The sequence below is a fragment of the Rutidosis leptorrhynchoides genome, chromosome 2 (genome assembly GCF_046630445.1).
Source record: "Rutidosis leptorrhynchoides isolate AG116_Rl617_1_P2 chromosome 2, CSIRO_AGI_Rlap_v1, whole genome shotgun sequence".
In the NCBI taxonomy this organism is placed as follows: domain Eukaryota; kingdom Viridiplantae; phylum Streptophyta; class Magnoliopsida; order Asterales; family Asteraceae; genus Rutidosis; species Rutidosis leptorrhynchoides.
In genome coordinates, this window is record NC_092334.1 from 462,131,514 (window position 1) to 462,149,327 (window position 17,814).

Consider the following 17,814-nt stretch of genomic DNA (forward strand, 5'->3'; position numbering starts at 1 on the left):
CGTAAACTTTTATATATATATTTTTTCTGTTTTAATATTTATATAAAATATTTATATAAATGAAATAAAAACTTATATTTTTACAAACTAAAAATAGAAATAAAAATACTTTATAATTTATATATTTTGAACAATTCTTAAAAATAAATATATTTTATTTTTCTTTTTATATTTTTGTATTTTTTTAATATTTAAAACGTATTTTTACAAAAGTAAATTAAAAATCTTTTTTTTTTATATATAGCGTTGCGCTTTCGGCGTTTAAGCAGTTACCCGGCAGCGGCGCCAAAAATACTTGATGTGCGTAGAGGTGTATACGAAATAGTTATATTTTTACTACAAAATACTATTAAATACGATACAATTTTACACAAGTTATTTATTTATTTATAGAATGGATATACCTAAACCTTGCTACAACACTTATAGGCAGTGTACCTAATCGTACAGTAGTGTAGTTTTTAGTAAGTCCGGTTCGTTCCACAGGGAGTTAGCCAAGTTTAACGCTATATTTTTAAAACTATATTTGTATAAATATAAATATAAATATAAGTAGTATTATTATTATAAAAGGGGGTTTTTACCGTTTAATGACCGGTTTGTCGATTTTAAAACTTTAGTCGCAGTTAAAACCTAATGTAAAATTTTAAATATATAAAAGACTTAATTTAAAGCGTAAAGTAAATAACAATAATTAAAGTGCGATAAATTAAAGTGCGATAAATAAAATGATAATAAATAAAATTGCGATAATTAAAAAGTGCGATAATTAAAATGACAATAAATTAAAGTGCGATAATTAAAAGTGCAATTAAATATGAAATAAAGGAATTATGCTTATTTAAACTTCCGTAATCATGATGTTTGACGTGTTGATTTTAGTTTATTACCATGGGTTAATTGTCCTTTGTCCTGGATTATTCAATATATCCGTCTGGTTTTTGTCCATAACAGTCCATCAGTCATAAATATAAAGTGCGAGTGTCCTCGTCAATTTATCCTTATATCCGAAGTCAAATATTCCAACTAATTGGGGACTTAAACTATAATTACACCAATTTTCCTTGTATATAATTCACCCCTGTTTTAATAAGTCCATTGACTATTAATCCATTCTCGTATCCGGTTAAATGAACGATTATTAATACTTATAAATATCCCGCCCATCGTGTCCGATCGAGTTTATGTGGTTATTTATAGGTACGTCCAATTGTAATTTTTATATTAAATTAACGAACTATCATTCAATTAAACAAATATAAAGATCATTAATAGCTCATAGTCTAATTTCCACAAGTGTCGTTCTTTTGTCCAAACCCCAATTATGGTACAAAGCCCAATTACCCCGTCTTTAATATTTAGCCCAACATCATGATTACTTCAATTTAAATAAGCATAATAATAACTTAGCTACGAGACATTAATTTAAAAAGGTTGAACATAACTTACAATGAGTAATAATAGCATAGCGTTACACGGACAGAATTTCGACTTACACACTTACAACATTCGCTAACATACCCTTATTATTATTAAATTAAAATTATAATATATATATATATATATATATATATATATATATATATATATATATATATATATATATTACGTGAGATAGAGAGATAGAGAAAAGATGTATGAAATTCGACCAAAACTGCGAAATTTATAGGACCTGACCCAAAATTTGAGGCCATGCGATCGCATGAAATATAGGCATCCTGGCCATGCGATCGCATGGCCAGCTGGATCAGTTTACATGTGCTTGTTTGCTAGTTTGCCGACGGTTTTAATATATAATATAATATATATATAATTTTAAGAATTAATTATATATTATATTATATTCATGTGCATAGTTGACTTGTAATTTTTAGTCCGTTGCGTCGAGCGTTGAAAGTTGACTCTGGTCCCGGTTCCGGATTTTCGAACGTCCTTGCGTACAATTTAATATCTTGTATTTTGCGTTTCGCGTCTTGTACTCTTGTAATTTTGAGACGTTTCTCATCAATAATTTGAACCACTTTGATTGTATTTTGTACTTTTGAGCTTTTTGGTCGTTTGCGTCTTCAATTCGTCGAATCTGTCTTTTGTCTTCACCTTTTATTATTTAAACGAATATCACTTGTAAATAGAACAATTGCAACTAAAAGCTTGTCTTTCTTGAGGAATAATGCTATGAAATATATGTTCGTTTTTAGCATTATCACTACCTATTCGTAGTAAGGTTTCAAATGAAGTGAATGTGGACACCAGTTGGTTAATATTGAAAAGTTAAGTGAAGTAGTGAACAAAAAATGTTTTTTAGAATCGCCACCTTCTTTAAGGGGTAAAGATTAAAGTGTCATAGAAAACTACACTGATATAGTTCTCGGGCCTGAAGATTCACCAGCTCAGATATTACAACTAACTCATCTTATAGAGTTGATTTTTGGTAGCGAGGGTGATTGCACTCGAAATCTCAAGGGTCGACACAAAAGAAAGTCAATGATACACTTGTGGGCCAAGTGGAAGTCTAAAGTAGATTATTTCGACTATATTGTTGCATCTCATTACCAAAACATATATAACCAGAAGTTGATTGTGAAAGTCAATTTAGTTTCCGATTTAACGAATATATCTTGTTGTATGCTACTTCTCGAGTGCGTGTATAAGCGACTTGCTAGTGAATTTGTTCACGCTCTGAAGAAAATGCTGAATTTAAGGGTCAAGATGTTTTGGGCATGAGTAGAGGTGTAGCAGATCCAAAGCCAACTGTTATGAATGTTATGGTAGACAAATGGAGTGGAACTAAATTTTCTTTACATATAGTAGTGGTAACTGTCATAAGTATAGCTAGAAAAGTCATTGCTTCACTGATTTGTAACATAAATATGGATATTGATAAAGAAGATGTTATAACAGCTGAAAATGGTTGGAATCATGACTTTGGCTTTGAAATTTTTTTTCGCATGGATGATGGTTTAGCTGGATACATGAAATTGTTTGTTTCTGTTCAGAATGTGGTGAAGGAAATTGGACTAACATATTAAAAGGAGATTTTAAGGGTGATGGAGCAGGTTCACAGTTTTTTCAGAATTGGAATAATTTCACGAAGTGTGATCAAACAAATGTGAAGGCTGGATCACAACATTATTTTGAGGTACACTTAGCATATCAACGGACACTTAACATGGCTCTTGACCCTGGAGTGGATATCATGAAGGCTTCTTCTACCAAGTGTGTACATAAGAGACTTGATATTCAATTAGTTGCACCTGCACCTTTCAAGTTTTTGGAACGGAAACTCAAAAGTTACCTATTAGGCCTGCAGTTTATGAGTTGGTACAGTGGCAACATGGTGACTTAGAGGATGCTACTTGGGAATCTTTGGATGAATTGATGGTTCGATTTCCAGAATATGATGTTTTTGGGCTATCATTCTTGAGGACAAGAATGCTCTTTTGAGATTATGTTTTATGTTTTCAATGACATCATTTCTTGCAGATATATACCTGGCCACTGTGCCAGGTCTAGCTTGATTTTTCATATGAATCAAATGACTTAGAGCATATCTTGCAAGAGAAGCTATATCAAATCTTGAAATATCAGCAACATTTTCTAACATGGAAATGGCTCACGTCCTCCATCTCAAACTTTGTCGGACATTGGTCATGTCCTCAATCTCGGATATGGGTCATGTCCTCAATCTCAGATATGGGCCATGTCCTCGATCTCGGATATCTCGAATATGGGCCATGTTCTTAATCTCGGATATGGGTCATGTCCACCATTAAAGGTAAATCGTCCAGTTTGGTCATGGGACATGTCCTCCATCTTGATTATGGGACATTTCCTCCATCTTGGTCATGCCATGTCCACTAACATGGAAATGGCTCACGTCCTCCATCTCGAACACTGTCGGACATGGGTCATGTCTTTAATCTCGGACATGGGGAATGTCCACCATTTTAGACATGTGCATGTCTTCCGTCTCGGTCATCCTCCATTTCGGTCATCCTCCATTTCGGTCATCCTCCATCTCGGTCATCCTCCATCTCGGTCATGAGTCATGTCACCTCGGTCATGGGTCGTGTCCTCCTCCACCTCGGTCATGGGCCGTGTCCTCCTCCACCGCGGACATGGGCTGTGTCCTCCACCGCATTGGACATGGTTTGTGTCCTCCTCCACCTAACCACGTCCTCTATCTCGGTCACGCGCCATGTCCACCACCTCGGACACGGGCTGTTTCCACCACCTCGCGCAAACCGAGGAGTTTTTATTATCAAACTGAAAGCATTAGAAATAAGAATCGAGCCTTGAGTATTGATACAAAATGACTTCTTAATAGATAACCAAGATAGGCACAAAAGATTACAGAGGTGGGGAAAAGAGTGTTTACACGCTACAAACATTCATTAGCTACTTAATACTGCATTCAACAACGGTATTATACTAGTTTATGGAAGATCAACTTCTTACAATTAGAAGTCTTTGTGTTTGCTTCCTGTTATTATTGTTTGTTTAACTGATTTTTCCTCCGAAGTGCACATGTATAATTTGAGCACGTAATAATTCCCTTCCCTTAAAATACTCTTGTCCTTCGAAGTGCACATGTATAATCTTTATAATTTGGTGTTCTTAATGATTATATTATCTTTTAATATTACTTTTTACCTTGTATGATGCAGCTATGAGGTGGTGTCATTCTCGATTGGCAAGGTGATTATCTTTTAAATGCAAGTTACAAAACATCAGAACGAGGCGGCTATCTGTTCCAGGTTAGTTCATATGCACACTGTGCTAAGCATGATATCATTAATTGCTTTATGTACAAAATGCTCTTGTCACATCTTGTCACATCTTGGAAGAAATTTACAAAGTTGTCCCTGGTGGATGCCTCGTATGTTCCCTGAGCTATAAGGTTTTTTTAGAAAGAGAAAATTGGGCGGTTGGTCCATGTGGTTTACATGAAATGGGGTGTTTGGTCCCTGAACTTCATTTTCGGGGTTGGTGGTCCCTGTTATTTTCAATACACGTGTGGTTGGTCCCTGACAGGGACAAACTACACATGTTTTGAACTTTCATTTTCGGGGTTGTTGGTCCCTGACAGGACCAACCACACGTGTTTTAAAAATCACAGGGACCAACAACTCCGAAAATGAAGTTCAGGGACCAAACACCTCATTTCATGTAAACCACAGGGACCAATCGCCCAATTTTCTCTTTTAGAAATTGCGCAGTCCTTGGTCTCAAATAAGCCAAAGCCAGTGGTCTCGCTTAACGCACATAAGTTCGTTTTTTTCGAGGTTGTGCCTTTTGTTATGTATATTATACCAGAGATGAAACAATAGGTGTTTAAATAAGGTGGCAAAACGAGTGGGTCAATAAATGTGTTAAAAATATGGTGGGTCAATTAATGTGGTAAGCTGTTGGACATGTCCTCCATATAGCACACAGGTAGTTTCCTCCATATTCTCCATGCTAAGCCCTTCATATCGGACACATGCCATGTCCTCCATATCGGACACATGCCATGTTCTTCTGGAACGGGCCAGGTCCCCATCTCAAACATGAGCCATATACATGGCAGAAATAAAATAATAGAATAAGACTTCTTAACGGAAAAGGCGATCCATCTTATGTTCAATATGGACATTTCATCCAAAGAATAGAAAATGCTCTCATCTAGGACATTCCATGTCCTTCATCTCGGACATGAGCTATGTCCATGTCCTCTAACATATCTTTTAACATGGACATGGGCCATGTCCATGTCCTCTGTCTGGAACATGGACAATGTCTTCAAATTTGGTCATGAGCTATGTCCTCAAATTTGGTCGTGACCGTTCGGGACGCGTGTCGTGTCGCGTCCTCGGTATTGGAAACGCGTGCCAAGTCCCACGTCCGGGCCAGGTCTCTCGTCTCGGACATGGGCCCGCTCCCATGCCATATAACTTGGACATGAGCTATGAAGCCATGTCTCGTCTCGAGACGGAGGACTACATGGTCCTCCAACTATGAGTTTAGGACATGAGGCATTTCCTCTATCTTGGACCAACTTGTAACACCGTTCATCTATTTTTTTATCACGGCGGAAAAATATATTTAAACTATTAAATATTAAAGCATATTAGTGTCATACAACCACATTTACCAGTGTTACGTTTACAAACATTCATCAAAAAGTATCAATACAAATACAAAACATTAGAGTTATAATAGGTGTGTCAAACATATTAAGATCGAAATCTAACTTCTCCCGTCCTGAGCATAAAGCACCTAACTTCTAACCTGGAGGGGAGAAGATGTGGAGGATTAGCACGAAGTTAAGTTAATATCACTATAAAGTCCCAAGTCCAACCTCAATCTAAATCATATAACACATACAAAGTATCTTAAGAGGATTGACGGGTTGGCCTGACCTGCAAACCATAGCTGATCGGGCAAGTGTTTACCGATAGTTCTTACTACTAACTCACAAATATAGCCTTCCTGGCGCAACACATGCGTCATTTGAACTATATTACTCAGACTGTTATAGTTGGACCCAACCTACTCGGTCGAAAGTTGACCTCTTCCATCCAACAATACTAAGACGGTAAACACGATGCACATATTAACATACTCACAATATATACAATAACAGTATAATCATTCACATATTAACATACTCACAATACATATCATATTATGAGTTTGTATACTTTTCCAAATCATGTCCTATCAGTAAAATAACTCGAGAAAACGAGCCATAGACATAGCAGAAATAAAATAACTGAAAAAGACCTCTTAATAGAAAATGCGATCCATATTCTCTTCAATATGGACATTTCATCCAAAGAATAGAAAATGCCCCCATTTAGGACATGCCGGACATGAGCTACGTCCATGTCCTCTAACATGTCTTCTAACATGGACATGGTCCATGCCCATGTCCTCCATATGGAACATGGGGCATGTCTTCAAATTCGGTCATGGTCTATGTCCTCAAATTTAGTCATGGGTCATGCCCTGAAATTTGGCCGTGGCTATTTCGAACGCGCGTCGTGTTTTCCATCTTGGAAACGCGAGCCAGATCTCACGTCCGGGCCTGGACTCCCGTCTCGGACGTGGTCCAGGTCCCACGTCCAAGGCTAGGTCTCTCGTTTTGGACATGGGCCCGCTCCCATGCCATAACTTGGACATGAGCCCATGTCTCGTCTCGAGACGGAGGACTGCATGTCCTTCAACTAGGACAAGAGGCATTTCCACCATCTTGGACTAACTTGTGACACTGTTCATCTATTTTTTATATCACGACGGAATAATATATTCAAACTATTAAATATTAAAGCATATTAGTGTCATACAACCACATTTACCGGTGTTACGTTTACAAACATTCATCAAAAAGTATCAATACAAATACAAAACATTAGAGTTATAACAGGTGTGTCAAACATATTAAGATTGAACTCTAACTTCTCCCATCCTGAGCATAAAGCACCTAACGTGTAACCTGGAGGGGAGAACATGTGGAGGATTAGCACGAAGTTAAGTGAATATCACTATAAAGTCCCAAGTCCAACCTTAGACTAACTTGTAACACTGTTCATCTATTTTTTATGTCACGACGGAATAATATATTCAAACTATTAAATATTAAAGCATATTAGTGTCATACAACCACATTTACCAGTGTTACGTTTACAAACATTCATCAAAAAGTATAAATACAAATACAAAACATTAGAGCTATAACAGGTGTGTTAAACATATTAAGATCGAAATATAACTTCTCCCATCCTGAGCATAAAGCACCTAGCCTGTAACCTAGAGGGGAGAAGATGTGGAGGATTAGCACGAAGTTAAGTGAATATCACTATAAAGTCCCAAGTCCAACCTCAATCTAAATCATATAACACATATGTAAAGTATCTCAAGAGGACCGGCGGGGTGGCCTGACCTGCAACCCAAAGCTGATCGGGCTAGAGTATACTGATAATCCTTACTACTGACTCACTAATATAGCCTTCCTGGCGCAACATATGCGTCATTTGAACTATATTGCTCAGACAGTTTAGACCCAACCTATCCGGTCGAAAGTTGACCTCTTCCATCCGACAATACCAAGACGGTAAACACAATGCACATATTCACATACTCACGGTATATACAATAACGGTATATACAATAACAGTATAATCATGCAATCAGTGACTTAAGCTGTTACTATTTAACAATATCCGTAAGGATAGTCTCACTCACCTCATAATAACAGCAAGAACTCATAAGTTTAATATTACCGAGCCTTCTTTTTGTCATTACCACCTAAGAATATCATATTCTGAGTTTGTATACCTTTCCAAATCATGTCCTATCAGTAAAACAACACGAGCCATAGACATGGCAGAAATAAAATAACTGAAAAAGACCTCCTAATAGAAAATGCGATCCATCTTCTCTTCAATATGGACATTTCATCCAAAGAATAGAAAATGCCCCCATCATATCGGACATGAGCTACGTCCATGTCCTATAACATGTCTTCTAACATGGACATGGCCCATGCCCATGTCCCCATCTGGAACATGGGGCATGCCTTCAAATTCGGTCATGGTCTATGTCCTCAAATTTAGTCATGAGTCATGTCCTCAAATTTGGTCATGGCTGTTTCAAACTCGCGTCGTGTCTTCCGTCTTAGAAACGCGAGTCAGGTCTCACGTCCGGGCCTGGTCCCCCATCTTGGACGTGATCCAGGTCCCACGTCCAAGGATAGGTCTCTCGTTTTGGACATGGGCCCGTTCCCATGCCATCTAACTTGGACATGAGCCATGAGCCCATGTCTCGTCTCGAGACGGAGGAGTGCATGTCCTTCAACTAGGACATGAGGCATTTCCTCCATCTTGGACTAACTTGTAACACTGTTCATATATTTTTTATATCACCACGAAATAATATATTCAAACTATTAAATATTATAGCATATTAGTGTCATACAACCACATTTACCAGTGTTACGTTTACAAACATTCATCAAAAAGTATCAATACAAATACAAAACATTAGAGTTATAACAGAGTTATAATAGGTGTGTCAAACATATTATAAATATACTAATTGCCTACCCAAACTTTGTGGTTCCATCGAGGTGAAAACGACACCTCCACAAAATTTAGAAAATCACTCCCTTAACCATATGGTCCAAACTGCAATTTCTTCAGGGGAATAAACTGTAAATTATTATTTTATTAAAACACTTAACCAAACTTCACCAACATTTTTATCTGGCCGTATCTTCCCGCTCACCGCGCAATAAATTTTTTCGACATCACCATTCAACTCGAAATAATTTTGCGAACACAAAAGAACCGGGTACACGTGAAACATACGCTAATTAAAAACGCTCAATATTTCAGATTACCTTTCAAGCATACCCCACATTCAGAAACGCGCTTTTGATTTTTTAATTACATAACGCGACGTTAAATGAGTATGCAACCCGAAAGGCCCCAACGCGCGGGCAGACCGGGGTCTTGTTAAGATCAAATCTAACTTCTCCCGTCCCGAGTATAAAGCACCTAATCTGTAACCTGGAGGGGAGAAGATGTGAATATCACTATGAAGTCCCAAGTCCAACCTCAATCTAAATCATATAACACATAACAGAAGTATCTCAACAGAATCGGCAGCCTGGCCTGATCTTCAACCCATAGCTGATCGGGCTAGAGTTTACCGATAAACCTTACTACTAACTCATTAATATAGCCTTCATGGCGCAACACATGCGTCATTTGAACTATATTACTCAGACAGTAACAATTAGACCCAACTAATCCGGTCGAAAGTTGACCTCTTCCATCCGACAATACCAAGACGGTAAACACAATACACATATTCACATACTCACAGTATATACAATAACAATATGATTATGCAATCAGTGACTTAACCTGACTTAACCTGTTACTATTTAACAATATCCGTAAAGAGAGTCTCATATTAATCTGATAACAGCAAGAACTCACAAGTCTATTATTACCGCGCCTATTTTTTGCCATGATCACCTAAGAATATCATATTTTGAGTTTGTATACTATTCCAAATCATGTCCTATCTGTAAAACAGTTTAAAAGACACTTAAACCTCATATGGGTCAAGATTGCACAATATCCATAAGGATAGTCCAACTCACATGATAACAACAAGAACACTAAGAAGTCTAATATAATTGTGCCTTCGCTTTGCCATTATCACATTACATGACGAGAATATCATATTTTGAGTTTGTATACCTTGTTGAATCATGTTTTACTAGTGAAACAGTTTATAAGACACTTTGGGTTAAGATTGCACCTAATCGATACTGCCATCATTCATAGGGTGAAGCCAGGAATCTGTGGTCATGGTGTCGTTCCTAACCCCAATACTTTTAATAATCTTTACCGAATGTCTGTTGTTTGTTCCCATGAGGAGGTTTACTTTCGACTTCGGTGCATGACTCTAAGTCGGTTACATGGTTATCATAATGAAAATGAATTATGTTGGTTACATGATATTGTTCAAAATGATACTCTATTTGAGTAATATCATTAAATTATTTGAATACAAGAATTAATTCATTTATTAAAGTTTAAGAAATTGATCATATAATTTTACAAATATTTTATGGACAGCGATCAATTCAATTCAATTGATAGTAACTTTTATATTGATTTAAATAACCGGTCCATCAGCTATTTGTGTGTTAACTTGGTGATGTGTAATATGCAATGCATGAATGCTGGGTCTAGTGAAAGATGTATAATGACTCAATTATCAACTCAACCAACGCGAGGTTGATAATTGAACACAACATCTTATATGCCTATTATTTTGGTGTTCCTAAAAAGTTTTATTTAATTTTCAATCTATGTCAGCTTCTACCTCAACTTCTAACACGGATTACTTATACAGAATTGAACCCTTAAGTGGTACTAACTTCTCAACACGGAGAGATCAAGTGAAACTTACTCTCGGAGTTATGGATCTCGATCATGTGCTTCGTACTAATCCTCCTGCCCCACTTACTGATGCTAGTACATCAGATCAAAAACGTGTTTATGAACATTGGAAGTGATCTAACCGTATGTCGCTCATGATCATTAAGAACTCCATATCCGTTGCTATCTAAGGAACCATTCCTGACTCTGAAGAACAATTTAAAGGGACTTCAAAAGCCAATGTAAGTACTTTGATCCTCAAAATGTTGACTACCAAGTATGATGGCGTTAGTGGTGTACGTGACCATATTATGATGATGAGTGATATGACAAACAAACTAAAAGGCATGAACATGGAAATCAGTGAAGGTTTTTTAGTTTATTTCATTATGACATTTCTCCCTACGTCGTTTGGTCCTTTCAAGATCAATTATAATACGCAAAAGAAGAAATTGACAATGAGTGAATTGATTGTCATGTGTGTGCAAGAGAAAGAACACCTTAAAGTAGAAAAACCTGATGTCGCTCACATTACTACTACAAACTCCATAAAGAGAAAGGGTTCATGGAAGGGTAAGGGTTCAAGTGGAGATATTCTTACATTACATAAAGTCGAGAAAATAGGTGCAAATACTAGCTCATTCAAAGGCGGTCCAAAATGCAAATTTTGCCGTAAGAATGTGCATATTCAAAGGGACTGTCTGAAATTCAAGAAATAATTAGCAAAGAAAGGTATATTTGAATCTTTTATGATTAATGGAACTTTTAATATTAATGTCCCTATTAATTCATGGTGGATTGACTCTGGATCCATGGTACACATTGCTAATTCTTACAGAACGGTTAAAGTCGGGACAACGAACGGTTAAAGTTGGGAATGGAGTTGATTTAAATGTTGAACTTGTAGGAACCCTTTCATTAATTTTGGAAGGTGACTTTTGTTTAAATCTTTATGAAACTCTTTATGTACCGAGCATGACCCGAAACTTAATATCTGTATCTAAACTAATTATTGATGACTTTCTATTTACGTTTGGATACAATAAAGTGTATATTATATTAAATTCCCGTGTTGTTGGAACTTGTTGTCTTGAGGGAATTCTTTTTCAATAATGTTTAGATAACCAATTTTCAGAATCTCTATTATCATATAACGTTAATGATGATGAGATTCAAAATAGGAGAAACGTGACACGATAACTAGACTCGTGGAAGATGAAATTTTACCTCATCTTGATTTCTATGATTTTGAAAATGTGTAGATTGCATAAAGGGAAAAATGTTCAAAAGAAATAAGAAAGGTGCCACACGAAGTACCAAATTATTAGAACTAGTACATATTGATATATGTGGACCTTTTTCTTTCGGGCATTAGTGGTCATAAATCATTCATTACCTTCATTGACGATTACTCGCGTTACATGTACCTGTTCTTAATTAATGAAAAATACGAATCATTTGAAATGTTAAAAACATTTAAAGCGGAAGCTGAAAATCATCTTGAATGGAAAATTAAAGTGGTCAGATCAGATAGGGGAGGTGAATAATCTGGTAGACATACATATGTTGGTCAAGCTCCTAGGTCTTTCTTTGACTTTTGCAAGGATCATGGGATCATTAACCAATATACCATGCCGAGTACCCCTTAGCAAAATGGTGTTGCTGAGATGAGAAATCGCACCCTTATGGACATGGTTCGTAGTATGTTAGCAACTTCAAACCTTCTTGAATTTCTTTGGACTAAGGCATTGAAAACGGCTGTTCACATCCTTAACAGAGTTCCTTCAAAAAATGTCCCGAAAACACCATATGAAATTTGAACAGGAAGGAAACCTAGCTTACGATATCTACGAGTTTGGGGATGTCCGGCCGAAGCAAAATATACAATCCTCAATCACGAAAACTGTACTTAAAAACCATTAGTTGCTTCGTCATTGGATACTCAGAACGATCAAACGGTTACCGATTTATTGCCCGTCTCACACTACCAGAATTGTCGACACACGCCATGATGAATTTCTTGAGAATGCTAACAACAGTGGGAGACGTTCATTTAGAAGAATTGAACTTCAAAAGGCTCGAGATGACACATCTATAATTCATGTGCCCATCCCGATTAATACGCCACTTGACTCGAATGATCACTTAACTTCTCATGATCATCTAAATAATGTCGAGGAAAATGAACCTAACCCCGTGAATAATGTTGAACCACGAATTTTGACGATTACTATACCTATTTGAATGAGGCTGATTTTTGACTTAGGGAAATTCAATGACCCTGATTCATATGAAGAATCCATTACTTATGACCAATCTGCTCATTGGAGGGGAAGCAATGAATGATAAGTTGAACTCAATGAGCAAAAAATGACTTTTGAAAACTTGTTGAACTACCAAAAGGTGCAAAAACCCGTTGGATGCAAGTGATTCTTTAAGACTAAACTTGACCCAAATGGAAATGTCGAGCGTTACAAAGCTCGTTTGGTTGCGAAAAGGTATACTAAAAAAGAGGGCATTGATTACAAGGAAATGTTTTCTCCTGCATCGAGAAAAGACTCCCTAAGGATCGTAATGGCCTTAGTAGCTCATTTTGACTTGGAGTTACACTAAATGGATGTCAAAATGACATTTCTTAATGGAGATTTACATGAAGATGTGTTCATGGCTCAACCTAAAGGATTTATATCTGAAGGCCGAGAACATTTAGTAATGATACCGCAACCCGCATGCGTACCCCATATGTATGCGGGCACCCACTATTGTGCGTATGCGTGTGCTCATGTGCGTTATGCGGTATGCGGGTTCGTATCTAATGCCTTTGTTCCCGGTACAGCGATTACTTGGCTATCAAGTAAATATCTTTTCCATAATTACATCCGTGATTCGGGGGAGTTCGTTATGGAAAGGATTGCCATTATCTCGGATGGTTCTAGAATTAGGGTTTGCCTATATATACAAACCCTAACTATCATTCTAAACATCATCACATTACGTAACTACCATCTACCACACGTCTTACGTAATTAAGCATCATTCTCCGTCTCTTCAAGGTTAACAGGTTAGTTCTTCATTAAACTAGCACCTACAACCTTATTTGGGGCCTTCTGATCAGCGACCGCTATCGAAGGTGGACTTAATCACTTGGCCACCCCGCCGACATCGTCATGTCAGCCAGGGTTATTCACGGTAGCCGGACCGGAGAGCCTTGTTCTAAGATCCTTAAACCCCACCAACGTATGGAGCAGGCATGTTAAACCCTATGGTGAAAACATGCATGATCAAGTGGTGCTTTCATTGAGAGCCAAATTAGTTCAAGACCGTTTAATTGCTTTTTCTTTTAAAAGGTTTTGAATTATAATGGTTATTATTCACGAAATATATTTTTGAATTTTTTCTTTTAACAGTATCATGACTTCCGGGGACTCGTCGGAACGTACTCAAACGGATAATCAAAACACACCATCTGGCAGTCAGCATACGCAGGCTATGACTACAGGGGCGGGATACGCGCCTTATCTTCCACCTGTATCCGGTGAGCCTTTTCAGAGGTATAAGCCGATATATCCAGATGGGATTACACCGCCAAGGGCAAACTCGCCAGTTACCACCACGCGGTTGGATTTTTCCGCAGTGGATCCAAGGGTCATCTTGGTAGGCACTAGCGGTGAAACAGTAGGCCCGCACGTAGTATGCTGCGGCCAGGTACCTATTTATAGTACCACGGTTTCAATCCCTCTGCAGACACAGAGTGTGCAGCAGAATTCATCGTTTACACCGCTGCAACCTTGGCAACCACCACGTCCAATTTCGCAGTTTTTGACTCCTGCGGATGCGCAGGCATTACTTAATAGTTGGGGGTTCGGTGTCATTCCGGATGCCAATTCTCACTGGACGCCGATAACCGCAGAACAGCAAAGCACTGCGCATACGGTTGGGCTTATAGCGGCATATCCTCAGGTCTCGCAGGCATCTGCGCTACAGGTTTCGGCACCTTTTCAGATACCCGTATACTCTGCGCCTGCAAGCCTGCCTTCTTTTCCAAATCAGCCTTGGCTGTATCCGCAGACGCCAGGGCAGCCATGGCAAAATATTCAGGGGCAGGCGAATCTCGCAGGCCAATTTATGCAGGCGGCACCTCCCGACATGGTTCACCTGTTTTCACAACCTGATTTTGTTCAGGATATGATGAGGCGTTTCTTCGCAGGGCTCAAAGGTGACCCGGTTAAACCACCTTTTGAGCTACCAACAACTTTTGATAAGTTTCCTCCGCATATAGCTACATATCCGTTTCCATCTGCGCCAAAGATACCTCATACGTTAGGTACTTACAATGGCTTAACTGATCCAGATGACTTCTTACAGCTTTTTGAAGGCGCAATGCGCACTCAAGGTTGGGTGGATCCGGTTGCGCGTCAGATATTTCCAATGACACTGCAGGGTATTGCTCGTGAATGGTTTAATAAGCTGCCGGCGGGTAGTATAGCCGAGTTTATGGACCTGCGGACGAAATTCTTGCTGCAATATCAGAATCAGGGGCCACGCAAACGCACTCATATTGAATGTCATGATATTGTGCAGAAATCCAAGGAATCTTTGGGTGAATTTCTCACAAGATATACTAATGAGTGTCTGCGCATACCAGATCTCAAACCAGAGCAACAGATTTCCGGACTCATACATGGTATAAACTCAGAACGTCATCCAACACTGGTAAGGCGTCTGCGCCATACAGTCCCAACAACTTATGCTGAGGCGCTTAATGAATGCCACGACTATATGCGGAGTGGCGAAGATAATGATATCCCAACAGCTAGCTCACTCAACGAGAGGAAGGACGACGATGATCATTCGCACGATCAAAATCGTGGTAACAACTCTCGCGGAAGGTATCCTAGAGGCGGTCCTATCAGGAATGATAAAGGGAAATCAAGTGGCAATTATCGAAACAATAATCAGCGAGGCATCAATAACCAGAACTATGCGCTGCTTAAAAGTTTGTCTAAAATGCCAAAAGAAATTTTGGCAACCGAACCGGTATGCGCAACCTTTGCGGTTCCAACTCCGCTTACAGAATTTGGTAAGCGGGATAAAACAAAGTATTGCGAATTCCATGACGACTACGGGCATGACACTAATCGATGCAAAAACTTGATGGAACGAGTGCTCGAGGCACTACGCACAGGTAAATTGGATCACCTAAAACCACCTAAGAAGGACAAGGGAAAATTCGCAGAGGAAGGTTCGAAGGCTAAAACTTTCGCATGGCAAAAAGTTGATAAAGCAAAAAACGCGGACTTAACCATTAATATGGTTGACGCAGAGAAAGTTAGCCAGAGGAGAAAATACAATGATCATCATGACTGGGAACTTCTCCCAATCATGTTTCCTCCTGTAATGTCAATCGACACAGTTAACGAGCCCATTATCATCAAGTGTCGTATCCCTACTTGCGGAGTACAAATTAAACGCATGCATGTTGACACCGGGAGTGGCGTCGACATTATGTACGAACATTGCTATCGTTTCCTTCCTGCAGAAGTTAAGACGCAGCTACGCCGGTCTGATGTTACGTTATCTGGGTTCTCCGGAGAAAGCTCATGGCCGATAGGGCGGATAGAGCTGATGGTAGAGCTTGCGGATGACAGGAATCCGCAGATGGTCAGACATGATTTGGTTGATTTTTATGTGGTCCGATCGACTTCGTGTTATAACGCGCTGCTAGGAAGAAACTTCATACGGCGTTTTAACATTATACCATCAGTGGTGCATGGCTTGATTAAGTTTCCTACAGTGGGAGGCGTTGCCACGATTGTGTCACATCAAAAAACTGAGTTGTGTGGCTCAGTTGTGCCTATAAGCACTCCCAGCGTGGGGGAACAACTCGCAAACTGTGCGGTCATAGCGAATCGTTTACATCCGGATAAGCGAATTAAAATCGGCGCAGGTTTGTCAGCTGAAACCAAGGCTAAGCTACATGGAATATTATCCGCAAACGCAGATGTTTTCGCGTGGCGCGAATCAGACATGACTGGGGTTCCGCGAGATATTGCGGAACATAAATTGAATGTTAATCCATCACTCACGCCCGTTAGGCAAAAGAAGCGGCATATGGCTCTTGAACGCAGTGATTGGTTGTGCGCAGAAGTAGATAACCTAGTCAAAGCAAACATCTTGCGGGAAGTGCTCTATCAGACATGGGTTGCTAATCCGGTGTTGGTGAAAAAGGCTGACGGTAAGTGGCGGATGTGTGTTGATTTTAAGGATATTAATAAAGCATGTCCCAAGGACAACTATCCTCTCCCGGAGATAGATTGGAAGGTGGAATCACTGTCAGGTTTTCGGTACAAGTGTTTTCTAGATGCATACAAGGGTTATCACCAAATCTTAATGGCTGCGGAAGATGAGGACAAAACTGCATTTCATACGCCGCAAGGTATGTACTGTTATAAGAAGATGCCCTTCGGATTAAAAAACGCAGGCGCAACCTATCAGCGCGTAATTGATGCGGCATTCAAACACCAAATTGGCAGGAATCTTGAAGTGTACGTTGACGACTTGGTAATTAAGAGCAACACTGAAGAATAAATGCTCGCGGACATCCTAGAAACGTTTGCGTCTCTACGCAGAATAAACATGAAGCTTAACCCGCTCAAGTGTAGTTTTGGGGAAGAGGAAGGCAAGTTTCTAGGTCATGTGGTGACAGCGAATCAAGGCAAATCCCAAAAAGATTGAAGCCATTGATAGTTTGCCATCTCCGAAAACAAAGAAAGACGTGCAGAGTCTAACCGGGAAGCTTGCGGCGATCACACGGTTTTTGTCGAAGGCCGCGGAGCGACAATTGCCATTCTTCAATACTTTGAAGAATTGCTTA

General features: G+C 38.9%; 1 long non-coding RNA gene across 1 annotated transcript in view; it reads right to left on the reverse strand.

Moving 5' to 3' along the window:
- Nucleotides 1-7,336: 7,336 nt before the first annotated feature.
- The window catches only part of LOC139892541 (uncharacterized), a 39,224-nt gene continuing 28,746 nt past the window's right edge, over nt 7,337-17,814 (reverse strand). The window contains exon 5 of the long non-coding RNA XR_011774136.1: nt 7,337-7,477. This is a non-coding gene — a long non-coding RNA (uncharacterized lncRNA). The remainder of the gene's footprint in view (nt 7,478-17,814) is intronic.